Raw genomic sequence first — 22,537 nt, forward strand, 5'->3', positions numbered from 1 at the left:
TGTCTGAAGTTATTGCTCCGCATTGGCTGGTCATCCAGGTATTTTTGGTACCAGAGATTTGGTGAGTCGGTCTTTTTGGTGACCTGCCTTATCTCGTGATGTCATGAATTTTGTGCAGTCCTGTGGGACTTGTTCTCGGTCGGTGCCCAAGAGGCCATGGACCCATATCTCAATGGATTTTATTTCTGATCTTCCTGTCTGTCAGAGGATGACTGTTATCTGGGTGATTTGTAATAGATTTTCTAAGATCGTCCATCTTGTACCACTTCCAAAGTTGCTATCTTCCTCAGAGTTGGTGCTCTTGTTTGTACAACAGGTGGTTCGATTGCATGGGATTCCTGAGAACATTGTGTTGGACAGAGGTGTCCAGTTTGTTTCCAGATTCTGGAAAGCCTTTTGTTCCAATTTGGGAATTCAGTTATCTTTCTCCTCTGCGCTTCATCCCTAGACCAATGGGCAGACTGAGAGAACAAACCAGACTTTGGAGTCCTATTTGAGATGTTTTATATCTGCTGATCAGGATGACTGGGTCTCATTTTTGCCCTTGGCCGAATTCGCGCTAAACAATAGAGCTAGTTCTGCCACTTTGATGTCGCCCTTTTTCTGTAACTTTGGGTTTCAGCCTCGATTTTCTTCAGGGCAGGTGGAATCTTCGACCTGCCCAAGTGTGGACACTGTGGTAGAGAGAATGCAGCAGATTTGGGACCAAGTGGTGGATAAGTTGTCCCTCTCTCAGGAAAAGGCCCAGCGGTTTTCCAACCGCCATAGGACTATTGGTCCCCAGTTTAATGTGGGTGATATGGTTTGGTTGTCGTCAAAGAATATCTCTATGAAGGTTGCATCTCCAAAGTTCAAGCCAAGATTTATTGGTCCTTATAAGATTTTGGAGATTCTTCATCCTGTTTCTTTTCGATTGGCTCTTCCAGTTACGTTTAAATTCCATAACGTGTTTCATAAATCTCTGTTGAAGAGGTTTGTAGAGCCAGTAGTTCCTATGGCGGCACCTCCTGATCCTGTATTGGTTAAAGGCAATGTGGAATATGAGGTAGAGAAAATATTGGACTCTCGTTTGGCTAGACGGAGACTCCAGTATTTGGTCAAATGGAAGGGTTATGGCCAGGAGGATAATTCTTGGGTCTCTGCCTCTGACATTCATGCCGATAGATTGGTTCGTGCTTTTCCCCGGGCCCATCCTGATCGGCCTGGTGGTGTGGATGAGGGTCCGGTGACCCCTCCTCAAGGGGGGTACTGTTGTGAACTCATTTTCTGGTCTGCCTCTGGTTTCTGGTGAAGGAGCTGGTTGTGTTGACAGAGGAGTCGCGAGTTCTCTTCCCAGGCTCCCTCTGGTGGTGGCAGGAGGTAATGAAGCTGATCTAATTAACAGAGACCTGCCACCTGATAATGAGGATGAGGATTGGACATCTGGAGTCTCAGAATGGATTTAAGACAGCCGACTCACTCTTCCCATGCTGGTGATTGTTTCCTGCCTCCTGAGGTTCTAGTTTCCAGTTCAGTTCCTGCCTTCTCAAGCTAAGTGTTCTCTGCTATTGTTCACACTTGATTTGGTTTGGCCTATTCAGTTTTTGTGTGGTTAGCCAGCCCCGGCTGGGGCTGTGCTGAATTTCCATTCTCATGTCACTGTATGTGCCAGTTTCCTTTTTGTCCCTTATTAGATTGGCCTATTTTTTGCTCTGTTCTCAGAATATGCCAGAGTGCTGATATAGTGGGTGAAGTCTAGTGACTTCAGGGTTTTTTGCTATCAGAAGTGTTGGACATTTTTGCAGGGTTTTTTTGCGTGATTGCAGACAGTATCTTTCCTTTCCTGTCCTTTCTAGCTAGTGTGGGCCCCATCGTTTGCTCAGCCTATTTTCCCGTCTGTGTTTGTGTTTTCATCTTCTCTCACCGTCAATACATGTGTGGGGGCTGTCTATTCCTTTGGGGTCTGCTCTGGGGCAGTTTAGCTTTCCTCTTTTCTTGCTTTAGACTTATTTAGTCCTCAGGCTGTGACGAGACATCTAGAATCATCGTAGGTATGCTCCATGGCTACTTCTAGTTGTGTGGTTAGGATCAGGGGTCTGCAATCTGCTTAGTTACCCACCTCTCTGGCTTTCTGTGACTTAGCTTGGTCTTGTTTTCCTCCTCGGTGACCCAATCATAACACTCTCCAGAAAATAATAGACATGGAATGTAATAAAAAATAAAATAAATACTCACCTCACCTATCTCTTGTCAGCAATATTTATAGCTTCATTAATTTTCAGAGACCTTGATTTGAAATTTGTAAAATAATCCAAGTTTCAGATTTTTCTCATGCGGGAGTCTCTCTCCCAATAATATAGGCTTGATAGGAGATCTGCAGCCTATTTTAACAGGAAGTAGCAAACTATAAAAAAACTCAATGTAAAGATATTCAGACTATAATAATAATAAAGATAATATACTAAAATACCCAAAACATAGCAAGTTAAAGTTAGAATAACATGTCCCAAAATATATGTTTACTAGTTGGAGGCCCGATGCTATCGCATCGGGAGGGCACAGTGCTCTGCACGCGGGATTTCCGTTACAAACAGAGAGATATACTCACCTTCCGACGGCCCCCAATCTCCTCTCCATGCTCCCGGCATCTTCTGTCCCAGTAATGCTTAGCGTGAAGGAATGGAGATGACGTCACTCTCGCGAGAGCGCAATGTCATCTTTCGCACAAAGCATTACTGGGACCGGAAGTTGCCGGGCGCATGGTGAGAGGAGGGAAAGAGTCCTGGGCCGTCGGAAGGTGAGTATATCACTATTTTTTATTTTAATTCTACACTCCCTAACAGAATTTATGTTGCTTATCCATGTTATGAAATAAAAGCTTATAACCTGATGTTAAATTCATCCATTGGTTGTATAAATTAATCTTTTGAAAGCTGAAACCTTCTGAAATGTGGTTTAGGTTAAGAAAATAAATTTTCATCAATGCAGAAATATTGATCATTTAATGGACACAGAATGGTCAGATTTTGGCAAGACAAAAGTTTTGTCACCTGGTCATATAGTGCACCCAATCCTAGTTTACATCCTCACCTGTGCTCAGTAAATGATCGGTTAATTAGTGGGTGTGTATAAAAAGACACCCAGCACCTCAGACCTCCACTTGAACTGCAACTTGAGCTCTAACAACATGCCAAAAATCCACCCTGTGACCAAAGCCTGGATTATCAAGAGGCTGAAGACCAGATTCACCGCACAGGTGGCTGGCACCTTAAATGTGTCTCAGCGTCAAGTACAAAGAATTAAAAAAAATTCGAAGAGACTGGAGATGTGTTTGACAAGCCCAGGTCCAGCAGACCCTGCAAGACAGCTGCTCAGGAGGAATGTTTGTTGTTTAGAAAATCCAAAGCAAGCCCCTCTTCCACTGCAGCAGAGCTCCAACAGGCCTGGTCACCTCAAGTCCCTGTGTCAACAAGAAAAGTTTGTAGGATTCTGTCTTGAAATGCCCTCCATGATCGAATCAGTGCCCAGAAGCCAGCACTAAACAAAATGCAAATAAAAAACTGTGTGGCATTTGCAAAGTCCCACAGCCCGCTAAACAGATGGACACTGGAAAAGCGGCAGAAGGTGGATTTCTCTGATGAATCTTCAGTAGAATTACACCACAGCCGCCGCAAAAACTGCAGGAAACCTACTGGTGCCCGTATGGATCCAAACTACACCCAGAAAACAGTTAAATTTGGGGGTGGAAGGATCATGGTCTGGGGTTACATTCAGTATGGGGTATGCGAAATATTTGCATGGTGGAAGGCAATATCAGTAGCCTAAAATATCAAGAAGTATTAGCTACCTCTTATATTCCAAATCATAAAAGGGGTCAAATTCTGCAGCAGGATGGTGCTCCATATCATACATCCATCTCTACAACCATGTTCCTCCAGGCAAAAAAGATCAAGGTGCTCAAGGACTGGCCAGCCCAGTCACCAGTCACGAGCATCATTGAGCATGTTTGGGGTAGGATGAAAGAGGAAGCTTGGAAGACAAAACCAAAGAATCTAGATGAACTCTGGGAGGCATGCTACTTTCACACATCAGGTTTTCGTCGTCAGGCGCAATCCGGCGTCGTGCCGGAATGCCGGATCCGGCAAATGTTTAGTAAAACCTGATGTGCCGGATCCGGTTTTCTGTCGGATCCGTCTTGTTCTTGACAGACAAAACCGGATCCGTCTCATCCGGTTCATCCGTTTTTCTATCCGTTTTTCGACGGATTACGCCGGATCTGGTTTTTAAAATTGACCCTTGTGGCCTTCCGAACGGGATTGGCTACTGGAAAACTATATATAGCATGTTCCTACAGCCCTTCTTTGACAGGTTGTAGAGGAGAAAGTGCAGGTTGGAGAGAAGAGCAAGTTACTGGCGAAGATGGATGTTGTCATTGGAAATATTACCACTAGAAGTTCTGTGACGGTTTCAGTAATGAGGGACAATTTTGCACTATACTTTATGTCACCTCAAGGCAGAGTACACTGGCAGGATGACAGAGTGTGAAAGATTTGTGCCCTAAAACTTGTGTACCTTCTGGACCAACAGTATATACCTTTGCCAACCAAAGTTGGCTATCTTGTCATGGTCTTACTATTTTTAGCTTTAGGCCACAGGTGTGTACCTGGTTGTGTTTTATGCAAAGTATTTCACCTTTTAACAAAAGTTGTGTACATTGTTAGGAAATCACCAACAATAAACACAACTTTTCAGGTGAAATACTTTGCTTCAAACACAACCAGGAACACAACTGTGGCAAAAAGCTAAAATTTACCCACAGTTATATACCTGGTTTTGAATACCTTTTTACCTTTTAAATACCCTGTATTTAACATTTTTTTTTAAACATATTTCGCCGCAGAAAGAAATGACAGACAACCAGTTTAAACAATAATTTAACTTTTATTTAAAATATTTTTTTTTGTAAACTGTTTTTAAAGTTAAAAAAACTTTTTTAATAAAGGTTTGAAACCAACAGGGCATTTTTATTACAAAACACATCATAAATCTGTGTAGTGTGGGGTGGAAATACTGCTGGAGGGGCTGCGGGACACTTCGACAATGGGAGTGTGGAGAGAGGACTGGGATCGTGGTGGGGAAGGAACAGTTAGAGGTGATGGTGTGGAAAAAGCTACAGAATGGGTGGACATGTGGGAGGCAGAAGAGGTGGTGGGCGGTGGAGTGGAGGGTTGGGCAGGGACTGTAGGAGCAGATGATGTTGATGGAAAGTTGTATGGGGAAGGAGTTTGGTACTGGGAAGGAGTTTGGTACGGGGCAGGTTGCTGGAAGTGGGGAGATGTCTGGTACTGGGGAGGTTGCTGGTACTGGGAAGGTTGCTGGTACTGGTGAGGTTGCTGGTATGTAATAGGAGGGGGGGATGGAAAGTGGCTGGAGGGGGTGCAGATGTAATAGGAGGGGGAGGATGGAAAGTGGCTGGAGGGGGTGCAGATGTAATAGGAGGGGGAGGATGGAAAGTGGCTGGAGGGGGTGCAGGTGGAGGAACTACAGTGGTGGGAGGTGGAGGTTGGGAGGTAACCTGCTGTAGAGCACCGTGGCACGAATGCATTACATGCATCTGCTGGGTAGGAGATAGTGCTGCCATGCGCTCCACAACAGACCTGAAAAAGGTGTGGTTTGGCGAAGATCTTGCTTCTGAATGCATGGTTTGCAGAAGTGTCTTCACCTCCAGAATGCTGGAGTTGATCTGCTGAAAGCCTGCGGAGATTTGCTCTGACAAGACTTTTAGACAGTTCTGGAAAGATGCATTCAGATGCAAGAACTCTGGCGCATAACTCTTTTCCTGACCCCTCTGCCGCTGCCGCCCAGTACCCGCAGGTGTACTAGAGGTGGCAGGGGCAGAAGGGTGGGGTAAAGGGAAAGCGATCTCCTCACCAGCAGCTTCATGTAATGTAGGCGGCCACGATGCTCCTGTGCTGGTGGATGGGACAGATGGGTCGAATGTGTGGGAAGGCTGGGAAGGTGCAGAGGTACCGGGGCGGTCGAAGTGTCCCTCGGTGCCGGTCTCCTCAGGGATCGCCTCAGAAGGGTCCAATCGTGCAGGCTCCCGAGTGCTGCTCACCGTGCTGTGGAATAAAGAGAAAAAAAAACAATTAAAATACTGACATGGTATGGCCCTGGCTGAAAAAAAAAAGTTACATTTTTTTCACATGTGGTGTGTAATATTTACCTTCTAGTGACCATTGTTTCCCGGAGGAACGACAGGGCTTGTGCGTACTTGTACTTGCTCCTGCGTCCTCCAGATCCACTCGGGGCCCGCATCTCTTTATTGAACTCCTTCTTGAAACGATCGCTCACAGACCGCCACCGATTCACAATTCTGTTCCCTGAAACGAGAAAGGAGTGGTTAGTATACAACATCAGTGTTTCACAAACTCCAGTCCTCATGGTCCCCAGGGGTCATGTTTTCAGGATTTCCATAGTAAATAGAAATCCTGAACACATGATCCGTGGGGACCACGAGGAGTGGAGTTCGGGAAACACTGGTTTACATCAAGCAACCGGTACTGTATATACTTACGCTCTTTAATCTGGGCCCGAACATCGAGGTCCTCCCAGCGGCCCACAAGGAGCGAACAGATTTCCTCCCAGAGTCGTCGGGTAACGATAAGGTCAGCATGGCGGCGGTCAGCCATATTCCAGAGCGGCTCCCTTTCTCTGACGAGATCGATGAGGTGGTCCACATCGAGTCCTCCATCCTCACCGTCAGAGTCGGGAGCACGCTGTGAAGGCTGTTAAAGAAAAAGACAAAAATAACATAATTAGCCTCCACAAAAGAAATGAAATAAAAAGTGCAAAAAAACAAAGCAAAAATATTTATACTTACACGCTGGTGACCGCCGCGTTGCTGTCGCCGACGACCCTGGGAGGCACTGCGAGGACCTCTTGGCCGAGCACCAGATTGGGAAGACTAGAGAAGAAAACAAAAAATGTTATGTCTTTGGATGTAGGCATTTGTTTGCTGTGTGTGGTCTGCAGAACATTGTTTTCTATGTGTTGTGTGTAGTGTGATGTTGTGTTTCTGCGCTTGATGCAAAAAACTTACCAATTGTGAGCCCACTCCAAGTGTCTGTCCACCCCTTCCTTCTTCTTCTGGGAGCTCCTCTTCATCTTGTGAATCCTGTTTTGAAATAAAAGGCAATGAATAGACATATATTACAGAGATGATGGATTTTGGAAATAAAAACTTACCGTCAAACGCTGACGATGCGAGGGAGGGCTCCCAGAAGAAGATGTGCTGTCTTCCTGATGGCCAGACTCCATGGCTGTGGGTGGTGTTCCAGCTGCTGCCATTGCTGCTGCTGCTGCTGCATCTATTGGGCGGCTGTTGAATAAAGAGAAACAAAGGGCCAATGAATATCTTGATATTCAATAGCCCTAGTTTGGAGGAATGGGGGATTTGATAATTACCGTCTCTCATCTGCTGCTGGCCTCCCCTCCTCAGCATGTTCCATTTCCTGCTCCATTTGGGGTGGTGGTGGTGCTGATGGTGCTGCAGTGGTCTCCTGCCTTCTCCTGCTGCGCTTGGTTGCTTTCTTGGGTGGCATGTTGGGTGTGGCTGTGGGTCCCACTGTCTTGCTTTTATATATGTCTTGTGGGCAGAGCTACTGAGCATGCTCAGACCAAAAAAACCGGATCCGGCCACCGGATCCGCCTTTCGCCGGATCAGGCGCATTGCGGCGCTCATAGGCTTTCATTGTGTGAAAAAGCCGGACGTGCCGGATCCGGCGTGTCCGGCTTTTTCGCCGGAGACAAAAAACGTTACAGTAGCCGTTTTTTCCAGACGCCGGATTGAGACACATTGCCGGATCCGGCGAAAACCGGATGAAAAGCATGGCCATCCGGCGCGATCCGGCGCAAATGCAAGTCAATGGGGGGGAAACCGGATCCGGCATTGCATTTCGCTGGATCCGGTTTCTGTCAAAAGCGCCGGATCGCGCCTGACGGCGAAAACCTGATGTGTGAAAGAGGCCTAAGACTGCATTCTTTGCTATCCCTGATAACTTCATTAATAAATTGTATGAATCATTGTTGAACCGCATGAATGCAGTCCTTCAATCTCATGGAAGTCACACAAAATATTAAATATAACTCTAATAGCACCACAACTTCATTCACCAATGTTATGCAACATATATTTGTATTTTAAGTTAATTATTTGTTTGAATATCACATTACTTTCTGTGGCCGACATAACTTGAGTCTTGCCAGAATCTAACCACTCTGTGTCCATTAAATGATCAATATTTCTGCATTGATGGCAATTTATTTTCTTAACCTAAACCACATTTCAGAGGGTTTCAGCCTTCAAAAGAATAATTTATACAACCAATGGATGAATTTAACGTCAGGTTATAAGCTTTTATTTACATAACATGGATAAGTGACATAACTTCTGTCAGGGAGTGTATTTTTTACAGGTTAATGTATCCAGGGCCTGGAGGAGAGTCTCCTCTCCTCCGGACCCTGGGTACCATCTGCGCATTGAGCGCTGTGCCTGTCATCTCCCGGCTGCATCGCCGCTGACCTTCGTGAGGCAGGAGATGATCCGTGGCAACCGTTGGGAGATCAGTGGCTAGCGCCGCAGATCTCCCGACGGTAGTGGTGGTGTGCATCGTTCGAATGCCGCGCCAATTAGCGGCCGGACTGCGCCTGTCGCTGATTGGTCACACCCAGCCAGCCGAGGCCAATCAGCGACGGGGAATTTCCATTACAGACAGACAGACAGACAGAATTAGATGATTATATAGTAGATAAGTACAGCTGGCTTTAACTAGTGATTGGCAAGTAGCATCGTTGCTCGGGTCTCCCCGAGCATGCTTGGGTGATCGCCGAGTATTTTGGTGAGCTTGGAGATTTAGTTTTCATCATGTCAACTGCATGATTTCTGACTTATAAACAGGCTGACTACATGTGGGAATTCCCTAACAAACAGGCTTTCCACACATGTATTTAAGCTGTCTAGCAGTCGCAAATCATACAGCTGAGGTGATGAAAACTAAATCTCAGAGCACGCCAAAATACTCGGAGACTACACGAGCATGCTCGGGGAGACCCGAGCAATGAGTATACTCGCTCATCACTAGCTTTAACACAATACATTAAAGCAATTCTCGGGAAACAGGAAGAATATATTTATAAAAGGGTATTGTGACAGGGTCACTGGCAATGTATGAGAGGGAAGATATGTATCACAAAGGTTGCTATCTTCCATGATGTGAAAAAGCAGGAGTTTCTCTCCTCCATGTTATATGCTGAAAAGGTTTAATCTGCCATGACAGGGTTGGTTATTTTGGTGAGAAGCCGTAAGAGATGAGCAGAACAGTTAGGCCGGCCGGAGTGACACTAGAGAGATATATGGACGAGTGAGAGGCGCAAAAACAACGCATTGCACTCGGACCAATGTTTCTCTATGGTGCAGTACCCATCAGCCGTATATTTCTCGGCCGTATTTAATGGGCTGAGAAAATCGCAGCATGCTGCAATTGTCAGCGTATTTCTCCAAAAATATGCTAATGCAAGTCTATAGAGGCGAGAAAACTACGGATTACACATGGACCACACATGTGACTTGTGAGAAATATGCAAGACTTCTCCAGGTGACAGGAAATGAGCTCAGCCATTATCAGGAAGCTTTGCCATGATAATTAGCTCCAAAAGTGCTCCAGACATCCCGGAAAAATGCCTCCACGGAGTCCACATATATCAACGTGGAAATGCTTATCGTTCTGGTGCAAGAGAGGCCAGAATTTTGGGACCAGAGGGATGCACTTTATTCTGACCGGGCCAGAAAAGAGGCCCCATGGAAGCGCATCTGTGTCCAAATGTATCCTGATTTTGAGGACCATCCACGTGAGGGCCAGCAACAAATTAGTAAGTTCTATCATTTCTTCGAAAACATATTACATGCACAAAATAACACGTTTTCCCATTAGCTCCTAAAATAATATTATGTGTAGGCTTTGCTCATTTTGTGTAATCGAGCTTATGTTTAACTGACACCTTACTAGGCCACATAACTATGTTAAATTTAAATAAAAGTGCTGGTCAAATTGGGCAATATACTAATAAATTCTTGAGTGACTTTGCAGTGGAAGATGTCATGAGATGCTGGCAAAGCATCCGCGACCGATATAGGCGGGAATGTCAGCAGCGGGCCAGGAGTGGGGATGCAGCACCGACCAAGAGGAAATATATATATTATGACCGGCTGTCATTTCTGGTTCCCATTCTGGATCTCAGACCGTAAGTACATACATCACACCACATTACACATATGCTGCTTAGGGTTATATCTCCAACTTTTTTTTCACATTTCATAACAGAGCTCAGTCCAACCTCACTGAGAGGGAGACAGGTCGGATTCGGAGGCCATTATAGATCCAGTCGGGGGAGGTGAAGAGGTGGCTGGCCCATCTTCTGAGCCTTCCAGCTGCATCCCCCAAGCTCCACCAGCACAGGCAGCCTTGAAGACCAGGGAAACAGCAGCAGCCCTACTGTGCTTCTTGAGGCCTCACCCCAGCCTGCCATTGTAGGGTCGGTGGTGGGGTGCCGAGCTGGGGGGGGGGGGTGGTCCTACTTTTGTACCGCGCAGAGATGATGACAGAGACACGATGAGGCAGATTCTGGGTGCAACAGGTCCAAGTTTATTTCATTACTTGCCGTCCGCCTGACGGCCTCCGCAGCACACCGCACGTTTCTTCACTTATCGGCCCTCCGTTTCCAGAGCCGTTTACACACCGTACTTTTACAATAAGGACGTACATATGCGTACTGTCCCTCCTTCACTTGTTCGATGCTCCTGCCAGGTCCGCCACTGTGGCCGCCCTAGGCCCAATAACCAACAGCGCTTTCACTGGTCAGTCGTCGTGTCAAATACGGTATATGGCACTCACTGCCTCGTCTCTTCTGCGGTATCTTTCTGTCAGGACCACCCCCTGACGTTTCCCTCTCCTCAGTCCCCTTGGTCGGATTCTCCTCAGGACACACAGACTGGCGAAGTCCTCCTGTCACCTGGGCTCCCCCTGGGGACTGGAACTTTCTGGAACCCTCCCTCAGAATTTATAACTTCCCCGGTTCCTTGAAACTGTCACTAACTGTCACCACGCCCCCCATGACCAACGGTTTCTAAAGCCCTAAGCTGCTGTAAAGTCCTTTGCTCACACTCCACCCTGCCATCTAATGGTCATCCCAAGGTACTGCACGTCCACTACACTTTTCTAGTTGTTTCCCCACTGTAATCACTGACTCCTACCTACACTGTGCAAACCTATCTTTCTTCACTCTGACTAGTCCGTCCGTCCGGTCACCTTCCCTACACTCCCCCTTCCTTTGTCCATTGTCGTCCTCGACAATCGTCATCCCTGCCTTCGTCGTTCTGAATCTACACCTACATTCTGTTGTCGGACCAGAAGTTGAGCCAAACCCACTATCTGCGGGGGCCGAACCATACTGGGAGCACTATGCTCTGAGCAGCCTACTGCTACTCACCAGCGCGCACGCCACATGACAACGTCTTTCAAATTGGGCAAGGTACACCCGTATTCTCTCTACGGCGTGTATCTTTCCCCTACTCTCCCCTACTGTTACCTTTCACTATCCGGTACGCCATGATCGAGGCCACTCACCTACCAGATCATTGCCGGCGCCCGCCTTTCCTTCTTCAGGGGTGTCCGTGGTGTCGGGGGACCTGACCTAGGACGGCTGTCTTTCTCACATCTTCCCATTCATTTTCCTTCTTTTAATTACATGTCATGGTCGGCGTCCCGGTCTCCCAGACCTCAACTCTTAGATCCCTACCGGATCTCACACTTTCCTTTGGTCCCGCAGACCTTCCCTTACCCGGACCTGTTGCATTTTACTTTGCATATTATACATCATACAACTTTATAATAGCACAAGTACCCATTTTTTTTATAATTTTTTTTTTCCATTTTCTCTTACTTTTAAAACCAAAATATAACATAACATTGCATTTCCTCTTTCTTCCTCCCCCCCTTCCTTGGACCTGGACACTCCTCCACTTTTCCGTATCCCCGTTCTGTCAGGTAAACATATTTTCGTATATAAAGAACATAGAAAGAAGAAAGAAAGAGAGAGAAAATAGTTGCATCAGTTAAACAACAACAAAATTTTTTTCTAAATGCAACTGTCCTTATAATCTGCACAACGGTGCATCGAACTCCTGACAGTCTATACCACTCTCAATGGACAGAGGTGAGGGCTCCACGGGGATACTGAGGGTGTCCATTCAAGTCCTCTTCTTTTCCATGACGGCCTCTCCTTGAGTGTGGAGCAGGTTCCACACTTCCTGCTCCCGGGCCTTTTTCTTCCTGATCACCTCCGCTTCCCACACGGAGGGAACAGCACGGGCCCTGGAGTCCGGTGGGCGGGACTCCGCTGAAAAAGACCGCAAGACAGAAACGGCCGAAGATTTCTGCGGCCCAGCAGCCGCTGGGGTCAGGTGGCAAATGGGGAGAACCGGGTCCTCGGGGGCTGGAATCACAGGGCCCGCTAAATCGGTCGCAGCCAACTCCAGCAGCGGCATAACCGCGGCCTCAGGACAGGCCGCATCCACTACTTCCAACGGAGTCGGAGTAACGGCCGATTTCAACAATGCAGCTGCTATTAGCAGGGAAAGCGCAGCAGCATCTTCTTTGGGTGAGCTCTGCACTGGTGACTCCGGGCGGGGTAGTTCGGGGACATGAGCGGGGACCTCGCTCAGCTCTGCATACACCACGGGGCCCGTGGTAACTAGGCCTTCCGGTGCGCAGGGGGCCGCGTGCTGCAGCAGAATGGTGGGGGCCGCTTGCGGAGGCACTGGTAGGGCCGGGGGTACTCTCACCTTCCCTGGCGCTGCGGCCTCCGTTCCATCATCACGCAGTTTCCCCCGCAGCCTCCGTTCCTTGCTCCACTGTCCTGCGGGCCTTCCCTCCGGACTCGGGGGCTCCGCTGAGAAGTCCTCTGCTGGTATTGGTGGCAGCCGTTCTCGCTGACTCCCCTCAGGCTCCGCTCCCCGGCTCAGCATCCCGCTGCCTGCCCGTAAATCTGAAGATGACTTCTGGTGCAGCTCCATCTCTCGCCGCCATTGCCACTCTAGGCGGCCGATGCCCCGACACCCGCAGCATCTCATACCGTCCGTTGGGCAGCACTCGAATGGCGTCAGACAGCCGCAGCCAAGTTTTTCTTCTGTGCCACTCCTCCTGCTGGGTGGGGCGTTGGCAGACCTTTCCATCCATCTGCCAGGGTCCAATATATGGAAACGTCGGTCTCCGGGCATATATTGCTTCCTTTTGGGGTACGTTGGAGGGGGTCCCAGTCCATTCTGAACAACTGCAAACACCCGGACCTCTCCTCTGCGCAGAAGTAATACCGCCATCTTGGGCAGAATCAGCTACTGCCTTGGATCCTCTGCAAGCAACACAGATCCGACACAGCGTCCCAATTTGTAATCCACAGGTCAGTAATTTTTAGTCCACAGGTGTTTATAATCCGAAATAGAGCAGTCCAAGTTTTCCTCAGTCCTTCAGTTGCAGGCCTGCCGCAGAAGATAGCGTATTAGCGGCGGCGATCCTGCCGACTACGCCAAATGTAGGGTCGGTGGTGGGGTGCCGAGCTGGGGGGGGGGTGGTCCTACTTTTGTACCGCGCAGAGATGATGACAGAGACACGATGAGGCAGATTCTGGGTGCAACAGGTCCAAGTTTATTTCATTACTTGCCGTCCGCCTGACGGCCTCCGCAGCACACCGCACGTTTCTTCACTTATCGGCCCTCCGTTTCCAGAGCCGTTTACACACCGCACTTTTACAATAAGGACGTACATATGCGTACTGTCCCTCCTTCACTTGTTCGACGCTCCTGCCAGGTCCGCCACTGTGGCCGCCCTAGGCCCAATAACCAACAGCGCTTTCACTGGTCAGTCGTCGTGTCAAATACGGTATATGGCACTCACTGCCTCGTCTCTTCTGCGGTATCTTTCTGTCAGGACCACCCCCTGACGTTTCCCTCTCCTCAGTCCCCTTGGTCGGATTCTCCTCAGGACACACAGACTGGCGAAGTCCTCCTGTCACCTGGGCTCCCCCTGGGGACTGGAACTTTCTGGAACCCTCCCTCAGAATTTATAACTTCCCCGGTTCCTTGAAACTGTCACTAACTGTCACCACGCCCCCCATGACCAACGGTTTCTAAAGCCCTAAGCTGCTGTAAAGTCCTTTGCTCACACTCCACCCTGCCATCTAATGGTCATCCCAAGGTACTGCACGTCCACTACACTTTTCTAGTTGTTTCCCCACTGTAATCACTGACTCCTACCTACACTGTGCAAACCTATCTTTCTTCACTCTGACTAGTCCGTCCGTCCGTCAGGTCACCTTCCCTACACCATCATACCCCGCCATGGCCGATGAAGGCGAGACATCCCTGCTTCTGATACCAGAAGGCATGTCGACATGGGAGTGCTAAATTTCCTGTCCAGGATGAGGGTGAGGAGGCATATTCCCGCAGCCTGGCCCGGTACCTTCGTCCCCTACCTCTTGAGGTGAGGCTACGTGTGCGAGGATCCATTCAGATCCTCATTGATGCCTGCACACCCCGCAATACCCCATATGAGGTATTTGAGCTTTTGGAGCGGTGGCAGCTGTCACCCCGTAACCTGCTACGAGCTTCCCCAAACCCAGAAGTGCAGGCTCAATCTGGATCTGAGGCACCTCATACACTGGTGCCTACAACACACCCCATTCCACCCCCAACCCCACCTTGGCCTCCACAGGCACAAATGGCAGCCTATAATCCACCTGCCCAATATGGCCACTTGTTCAGACCCAGTGTTGGAGGCTGGTCCCAACCTGGCTTTGGAAAACATGGCCATATGGAGGGGTATGACTCACATGGCTACCAGAATCCCCAGAAGTATCATCTCCACTATCCATCTGGCCACTTCTCTACTCAGCACCATGATCCTGGCCACATCACACATCCTGGCCAAGAATATGCACCCACACAGGGTGAAGGCCAAGTTGGCCACCAAACCCAGCACCAAAGTGAGGCTGGACTCCCGCCATCACCAACCCCAACCTACCACAATTTGTAAATAATTCTTTTTGTTATTTTGCTTATGCAAATTTCTTGTTATTTCAAAATATTTGGTTTCACAAATATGCCAAAAAATCTTTGCACAAATTTGTATGGATACAAAAGCCATATGAGTGTAATATGGTTTTATGTATCTAAAGTTATATTTTGGCTGGATAAAAAGTTCAAAATTGCCGAGTTTGGTCTCTTATTGAATTCATAACTTGGACCTCTAAATTAGAAAATATTTCACATAATGTAAATGAAAACAAACACAAACTAAAAGAAACTTAAAGAACAAAGTGTTTTTTATATACTCCAAAATTTTAACATTGCAACATAGAGTAGCACCCTGAGGTGTTACAAAATAATTTGTGAAAACATCACGTACTTTCATTCCAGAGAGTGGACGATGGGGAGGGGTCACATGTGGTCTAGGCCTACCCACATTGCCCAACACAACTTCAGCACCATCAGATGAGGAGCAATCATGTATTCGGGTGAAGTTATGTAGGACCACACATGCTTTAATGACCTTACTAATGTTAGCTTCATTCAGCTGAATGGCTGACTGGAGGACCCGCCATTTGGCACAAAGAATGCCAAAGGCGCACTCCACCAGTCGTCGTCCGCGTGATAGGTGTAAGTTAAAGATCTGCACCGGTGGTCCATGTTTCGACAGGGATATGGCCTCATTACATGACGGGTTAACTGAAAGGCCTCATCTGCAACAAGGATATAAGCCATAGATTCAAGATTGGACCCTGCAAGTTGATGTGGTGGTGGTAGGTCCAACTGGTTATTGCGCAGCCGCCGACCATAATGGAAGAATTGAAAACTCTAGAGTCTCCAGTTCTTCCATAGGCCCCAATATCTAAAATTATAAACCTGTAGTGACTGTCGACCAGAGCCAACAAAACTACAGAAAAATATTGTTTATAATTATAGAATTGGCACCCTGAGTTTGGCGGCTTACGCACACGGATGTGCTTCCCATCCAGGGCTCCAATACAATCGGGTAAGTGGCAGTGCTCCTCAAATCCCCAGGAAATCCACAACCAGTCATCCATCTTGGACTCAGACATGACCACTTGATGAAGTCGTGACCAGATTTCGGAACAGGTAGACTGGACTATGCCTGATATTGTTGATTTCCCTATCAAAAATTCATGATGTAGTGCCGCATATGACAGACCAGTTGTGAGGAAGCTAAAAAAAGTTTTCAAAATAAAATTAAAAACATGTTCAAGGTTTTAAAGAAATCATATTGATCAAAATAACAGTGTGTAACTAACAAGCCATGCAATAACAACATTAAAATAGTTCCAATGGCTATGTGATTTTTACAAAAATAACATATTATTATTAATAAGAGTTTAGATTTGGGATATATTAAGAAGAAAAAAAAACGAAATTGGTAACCAGAACTAGATACTACATTTCCAAACATCATCAACATGGAGTATGAGGAGGAATACATACCGTAATGTAAGATGAAGGCGCTTAGCAGAAATACATTTGCGCATCCTGTTGTCTTGAAAGGCGATCCCAGGGCGCACTGTCTCCAACAAAATATCAAAGGTAGCAAGGCTCATGTGACAATATTGGTAAAACTTGTCGGGATGTGTCCTCAGAGATGCATAGAGATGGTGGAAATGGCCTTTAGTGAGGCGTTGCCTCAAAAGTGGATGGATCCACATTCGTCTCCTCCTCCTCGGATCCACAATCACTGGGTATGGCTGACCAAAGCGGCGTGACAAATCTCAGTTGTATAACACCCGCTCAGTTTGGGTGAACATAAGTCTATCTGACATTTTGACAACAAGCCACAAATAAACCAACACAAGCACAGCAAACAAGATGGGCAGATTTGATGCTGCCACCTGTTGTAGAGGCAATAAATAGGGTTGCTGATGATAATTTAAATCATGTTCAGGCCTCAAAAACGTTAAATGTCCATTTTGCAAGGTTGTGAGAAAAAATACGCTAGATGGATGCCATACGGATGAAAAAAACAGCCGACAACACACGGATGCATAAGATGCACGTTCCAAAGTCCCCAGGGCCCGTTGGGTCCAGCAATGCAAGCAAATATGAGGAAAAGGAACAGCATCCGTCTCCAGGTGAGAAGTTCTATAACTTTATTCTGCCATGATCAAATACGATACAACGTTTCGGCCTCCATTGATAAAGGCCTCATGGAGGCCGAAATGTTGTATCGTATTTGATGATGGCAGAATAAAGTTATAGAACTTCTCACCTGGAGGCGGATGCTGTTCCTTTTTCTTATATTTGGATGCCATACGGATGTCATACGGAAGCTTACATGCGCAAAAAACGTGGCAACGCCTTGCCAACGGATGACATACGGATCACTGTTTCCCTATACTTGTTTTTTAAAATAATGTCTTATGTGCTTTATGTTGTTCATAAAGCCAATTGTATTTAAAGAAGAACGCTTTAGTGTCTTTATTTAATGTAATGAAAGTATACGATAGGACTTCCTCAGTGCTGTCTTTCCTGGTTTCCAGGTCTAGTCTAACCTGCTTTTGGCCCACATGGCCGTTCCTCATCGTTTCCGGTTCATACAGGGTCTGGTGAGCGGGATGATGCTTTTTCTAAATATAAGTATGTAGAGCCTCAGAACCAGGCTCTGTAGATTTATATTGTGAAAGTAACTCCTGATCACACATAAATCGCTGTGTGATCCACAAAGAATGCTTTAAGGTCATGTGTGTAGTGTTATAAATAAGGGAAGATGATGAACGCTAAGTATTTTAATGCATATACATTACATTACAGGCACATGTACAAGTGATATTTTGCAGAATTCTTCTTCATGAAATTACACTCTAGTTTGTGTCATATTGTTGTTACCTTCTTTTCTTATCTTTGGGGTATTTTAGTATATTATTATGAATATGAGGTTTGATTGTATCCAGAATATTTCTATTAGCTCCTATGTGAATGCAGCATGTATTCTGTACTTATTTCCTCTTCAGAAGCTTTGATCCTTATACTTTCGTTGATGTTTTGATCCTATTGATATACTTTGATCCTTATACTTTTTTATAAGTTTTTGATCCTACTGTATATACTTTCTCTGCCTTCCCTGAGACTGTAGATATTTTTTCTCTTCTCCATATTGTGGACAGCTATGTATAAACTCCTATGATATACTTTCCCTGAGAGAAGGGAGGCTATAGCAGAGAGGATCAGAACTGGGCAGGACAGCTTTGTGACATTTCTGCCAAGCACAAAGCTAAGTAAAATAAAGGACTTACAGAAACTCTGCAGCGGCAAAATACTAGAAAATTTAATGAAGACTAGACAGTTAACTTTGCATATAGGAAGCAAATCAACAATAAAAAAAAATTAATGCTGGTCATAGGTGTACATTGCCTTTCAATTCCTGAATTATACGTCACTCTTTGGGTATTATGCAAGTCATTACATAAGGTATCTTTGGTGATATTCATTTTTTTCTAATCATTGTCAATGTGTAGATTCTGTTTAGGCCTGTTTCACACATCCGTCTTTCAGATCAGTTGTTAACCGCCAAAATGGCGGAAAACGGATCCGTCGGCAGACTGACAGGAACGTGTGGCACCGGACCGTTGTTCAGACGGATCCGGGGAAGGCTGAATTATAAAGGAACCTGTGCCCGGAAAAAAGGAGAGAGAGAGAGAGAGAGGGAGGGAGAGAGAGGGACGGAGAGAGAGAGAGGGAGGGAGAGAGAGAGAGGGAGAGAGAGAGAGAGAGAGAGAGAGGGAGGGAGGGAGGGAGGGGGAGAGAGAGATTTTTTCAGCCACCAGAACTGGATTTAGGGTTAAATTTCCGGCAAAGGAAATTCTTCCGGGCATGCGCAGTGTACAAATGCGGATCCGGCCACCAAAAAAACGTTTCATTGTCCGTCCTGTCATGTCAGCGGACGCCAAAATTTTGGCGGATCCGTAAAAAAACGGATCCAACGGATGACCATCCGTCAAGATCTGCCGATAATGCAAGTCAATGGGAAAAAAAACGAATCCGCCAAGAAAAATGGTGGATCCGTTTTTTTGCAAAACAGCGGATTTTGACTGATGGACACAAACGGATGTGTGAAAGAGGCCTTAGCTATATACTGTATAGTAAAAATATGTAATAATATAATACTAAAGTTCTAGCCAGAAAATGTTGAAGAGATAGTGTCTATTTCTTGACAATTAAGGATTGGCAACCAATAAAATGTATGATATAGTTTATCTATTTCTAATCATTGGAAGTAGAAAGACATTTTTTAATTATTAATGTATTACAAAATACATCTTTAGTTTTACACTGAGTACTAGTGATGAGCGAGTATGCTCGTTGCTCTGGTTTTCCTGAGCATGCTCGGGTGTCCTCCAAGTGTTTTGGCATGCTCGGAAATTTAGTTTGTGTTGCCGTAGCTGCATGATTTGTGGCTGCTAGACAGCCTGAATACATGTGGGAATTCCCTAACAAACAGGCATTCCTAACACGTATTCAGGCAGGCTAGCAGCCACAAATCATGCAGCTGCGTTGACACAAACTAAATCTCCGAGCATGCCAGAATTCTCAGAGGACACCCGAGCATGCTCTGAAATCTTGAGTAACGAGTATACCCGCTCATCACTACTGGCAACCAATAAACCTCTTCATATATTTCCAGATCTGCTCCTGTAATAAAATCCAACACACATTTGAATATTCTAGATAAAGCGATAACATTTCACAGGCCTCGGGATCTTTATTTACAAGACAATTACAATGAAAATGTACAGAACATTTTATAGTATTGACAGAGGGAAAGCGCTTTAAAATATGATGCCCTTTCCATAAATCTGTTATTACTCTGAAATGTCACAATGATTTGGCTCATCAAACCTCAGCTGAAAAGAAAAAAAAAATTGAACAAAGATTTACTTTAGTCAAACAGCATGCATGACCAGTTTTCTCCTGCTAAAGAGAAATGATAGTTCAATCCAAAGGTGGATTATGTGACACTAGACTACTCATTGGTATTGCAGTTATAGGATTCCATTTTTCTTATACTGTCTGTTACATGTAGTTTTATATCTGATCGTATTAAAAGGGAGATTTCCACTATTGTACATAATGACATATTTTGATTTGTGATGACTTCTAATTTGTTAGGGTCTAACTGTCAGAACCACTTCAATATTTAACATAGTGCTTAATTGCGAGTTAATAGTGATGAGCGAGTATACTCGCTGCTCGGGTTTTCCAGGGCATGCTCAGATGTCCTTTGAGTATTTTGGCATGCTCGGAGATTTCGTTTTCGTCATCTCAGCTGCATGATTTGCGACTTGTAGTCAGGCCGATTACATGTGAGAATTCCCTAATAAACGGGCATTCTGCACATGTATTCAAGCTGTCTAGCAGTCGCAAATCATGCAGCTGAGACGACGAAAACTAAATCTCCGAGCACGCCAAAATACTCGGAGGACACCCGAGCATGCTCGGGAAAACCCGAGCAACGAGTATACTCATTCATCCCTACTAGTTAACGATTTTGTTCCACTATGAAAACCCCTTTTCATATGTTGTATTTGGTGGACTGACAATATGTATTAGGCTACTTTCAGACTTGCGTTACCAGGCGCAGCGCTCGGCCGCCACTAAGCTCCGCCCCCAGCCGCGCCCCCTCCGGTCAGCTCCTCCTATGGTTCCATGACGCTGCATGCGATCAGCATACCCTATATTTAGCGTTGGGTATGCTGGCCGTGCACTAGCATGTTTTTGCCAGTGCATGCGCCCGTTTTACGCTGCGCCAAGAGCACAAAAATGCAACAAAGTGCTTTTGGCGCACGTCGGCGCAGCTCAAAAAGGCGCATGCGCCGGAAAAAGCATACCAGTGCACGGCCAGCGTACCTAACGTTAAATATAAGGTACGCTGATCGCATGCAGCGTCATGCGACTATAGGAGGACCTGACCGGAGGGGGTGCAGCCGGGGGCAGAGCTTAACGGCGGCCGAGCGCTGCGCCTGGTAAAGCAAGTCTGAAAGTAGTCTTAGAGCAGAGGCATAGAGCTAGTGATTCAGCTCGGGAAATCTCTCTGTGGTCACTGAACCAACAATTTTGGTGGCACATCTGAATCGTGGGTATTTGGGAGCCTCAGCAGATGACCATTCTGTTACTGAAAATAAATCTCTTTATAAAGACCAAGATTGATATTACCACCATAACATATACATATAGTGGTAGATACCAGTCCTGCAGAACTTATAAAGAGATTATAATGAAGATATATGTACAGTACTGACTTACTGATGAAGTTCTCTCGAATGGAGTCGTTCATTTCACCTATCTTTTCCATGAGTATTTTAGAGATGAGGTTGTACTTCCTGCTGTATTGGAAAATGGAGAATTTCCAGTCATATTGTATGTCATGGGATTTTCTTGAGTAAGCGCTACAGAGAAAAAAGGCAATTAGTAGATTGGCCATTCCTTTATTCACTTCCACCATTTCACACAGAATATTTTTGAGGGGGTCAATATTATTACTTATTAGTGATGAGCGAATACATTCGGCACTATTTGCTATTCGCATGAATAGTACGTTATTCGGTCTATTCATTACTCAGCGAGTAATTAGGTATTCGCCTTGGTATATTCGAGAGACCCGTCCAGCATGTCTGGTGCTTTATTTGCAGCCAATGAACACGCTGGGCTGAAATGCCAATCACAGTAATGGCGGCGCCATCTTACGCACATTGCATCTTGGCATTACTGTGATTGGCTGGCCTTTCAGCATCATAGTGGATATTTAAATCCATCTTACACACATTGCAGCCAGAAACAGTGTAGGGAGATCATAGCATAAGCGTAGGGAGAGTGATAGGAGTGTATAGGGAGCGTTATTCAATTCAAAAAGCTCTTGTAAGAGCTGAAGATTGTAAAGATTACTTCTTTGTTAGGTGGGGATAGCGTAGGGAGAGATTTTATAGGAGGGAGAGTAAAGCCCCCGTTACACACTGCGATATCGCTAGCAATATCGCTGTAAAGTCACTGATTTTGTGATGTTGCAGCGATATTGCTAGCGATATCGCTACATGTGATACTTACCTCCGACCGGCTCCCCCGCTGATTATTGCTGGTCGCGCGAGAAGGTCCTGGATCCTTTCTCGTCGGGCGCTTCCTGCTGGGCTTCCTGTGGCGCCAACGAGCGACGCGTGGACGCGGGCGGGAGGACGTCAGGATCGCCGCGTCTGACAGGTAAGTAGCGACCCCCGACCCCAGCGATGTCACTGGTGAGATCTGCCTGAGTGGCAGCTCACTAGCGACCACTTAGCGATGCACCAGCGATCCATATCGATGTCGGGATCGCTGGTGCATCGCTAAGTGTAACGGTACCCTAAAAGGCAGGCACCTGGGTGTTCTCATCAATGCAAATGCATGCCGCAGATC

The 22,537-nt window shown here is 46.2% G+C and overlaps 1 long non-coding RNA gene across 1 annotated transcript in view; it reads right to left on the bottom strand.

The window, feature by feature from the left end:
• Positions 1-22,537, bottom strand: part of LOC141095140 (uncharacterized) — a 145,564-nt gene that overhangs the window by 45,997 nt on the left and 77,030 nt on the right. The gene's annotated exons all lie outside the window — the stretch shown is intronic.

Source organism: Dendrobates tinctorius, unplaced genomic scaffold (genome assembly GCF_039654945.1).
Source record: "Dendrobates tinctorius isolate UK_male_01 unplaced genomic scaffold, ASM3965494v1 ptg000067l, whole genome shotgun sequence".
NCBI lineage: Eukaryota > Metazoa > Chordata > Amphibia > Anura > Dendrobatidae > Dendrobates > Dendrobates tinctorius.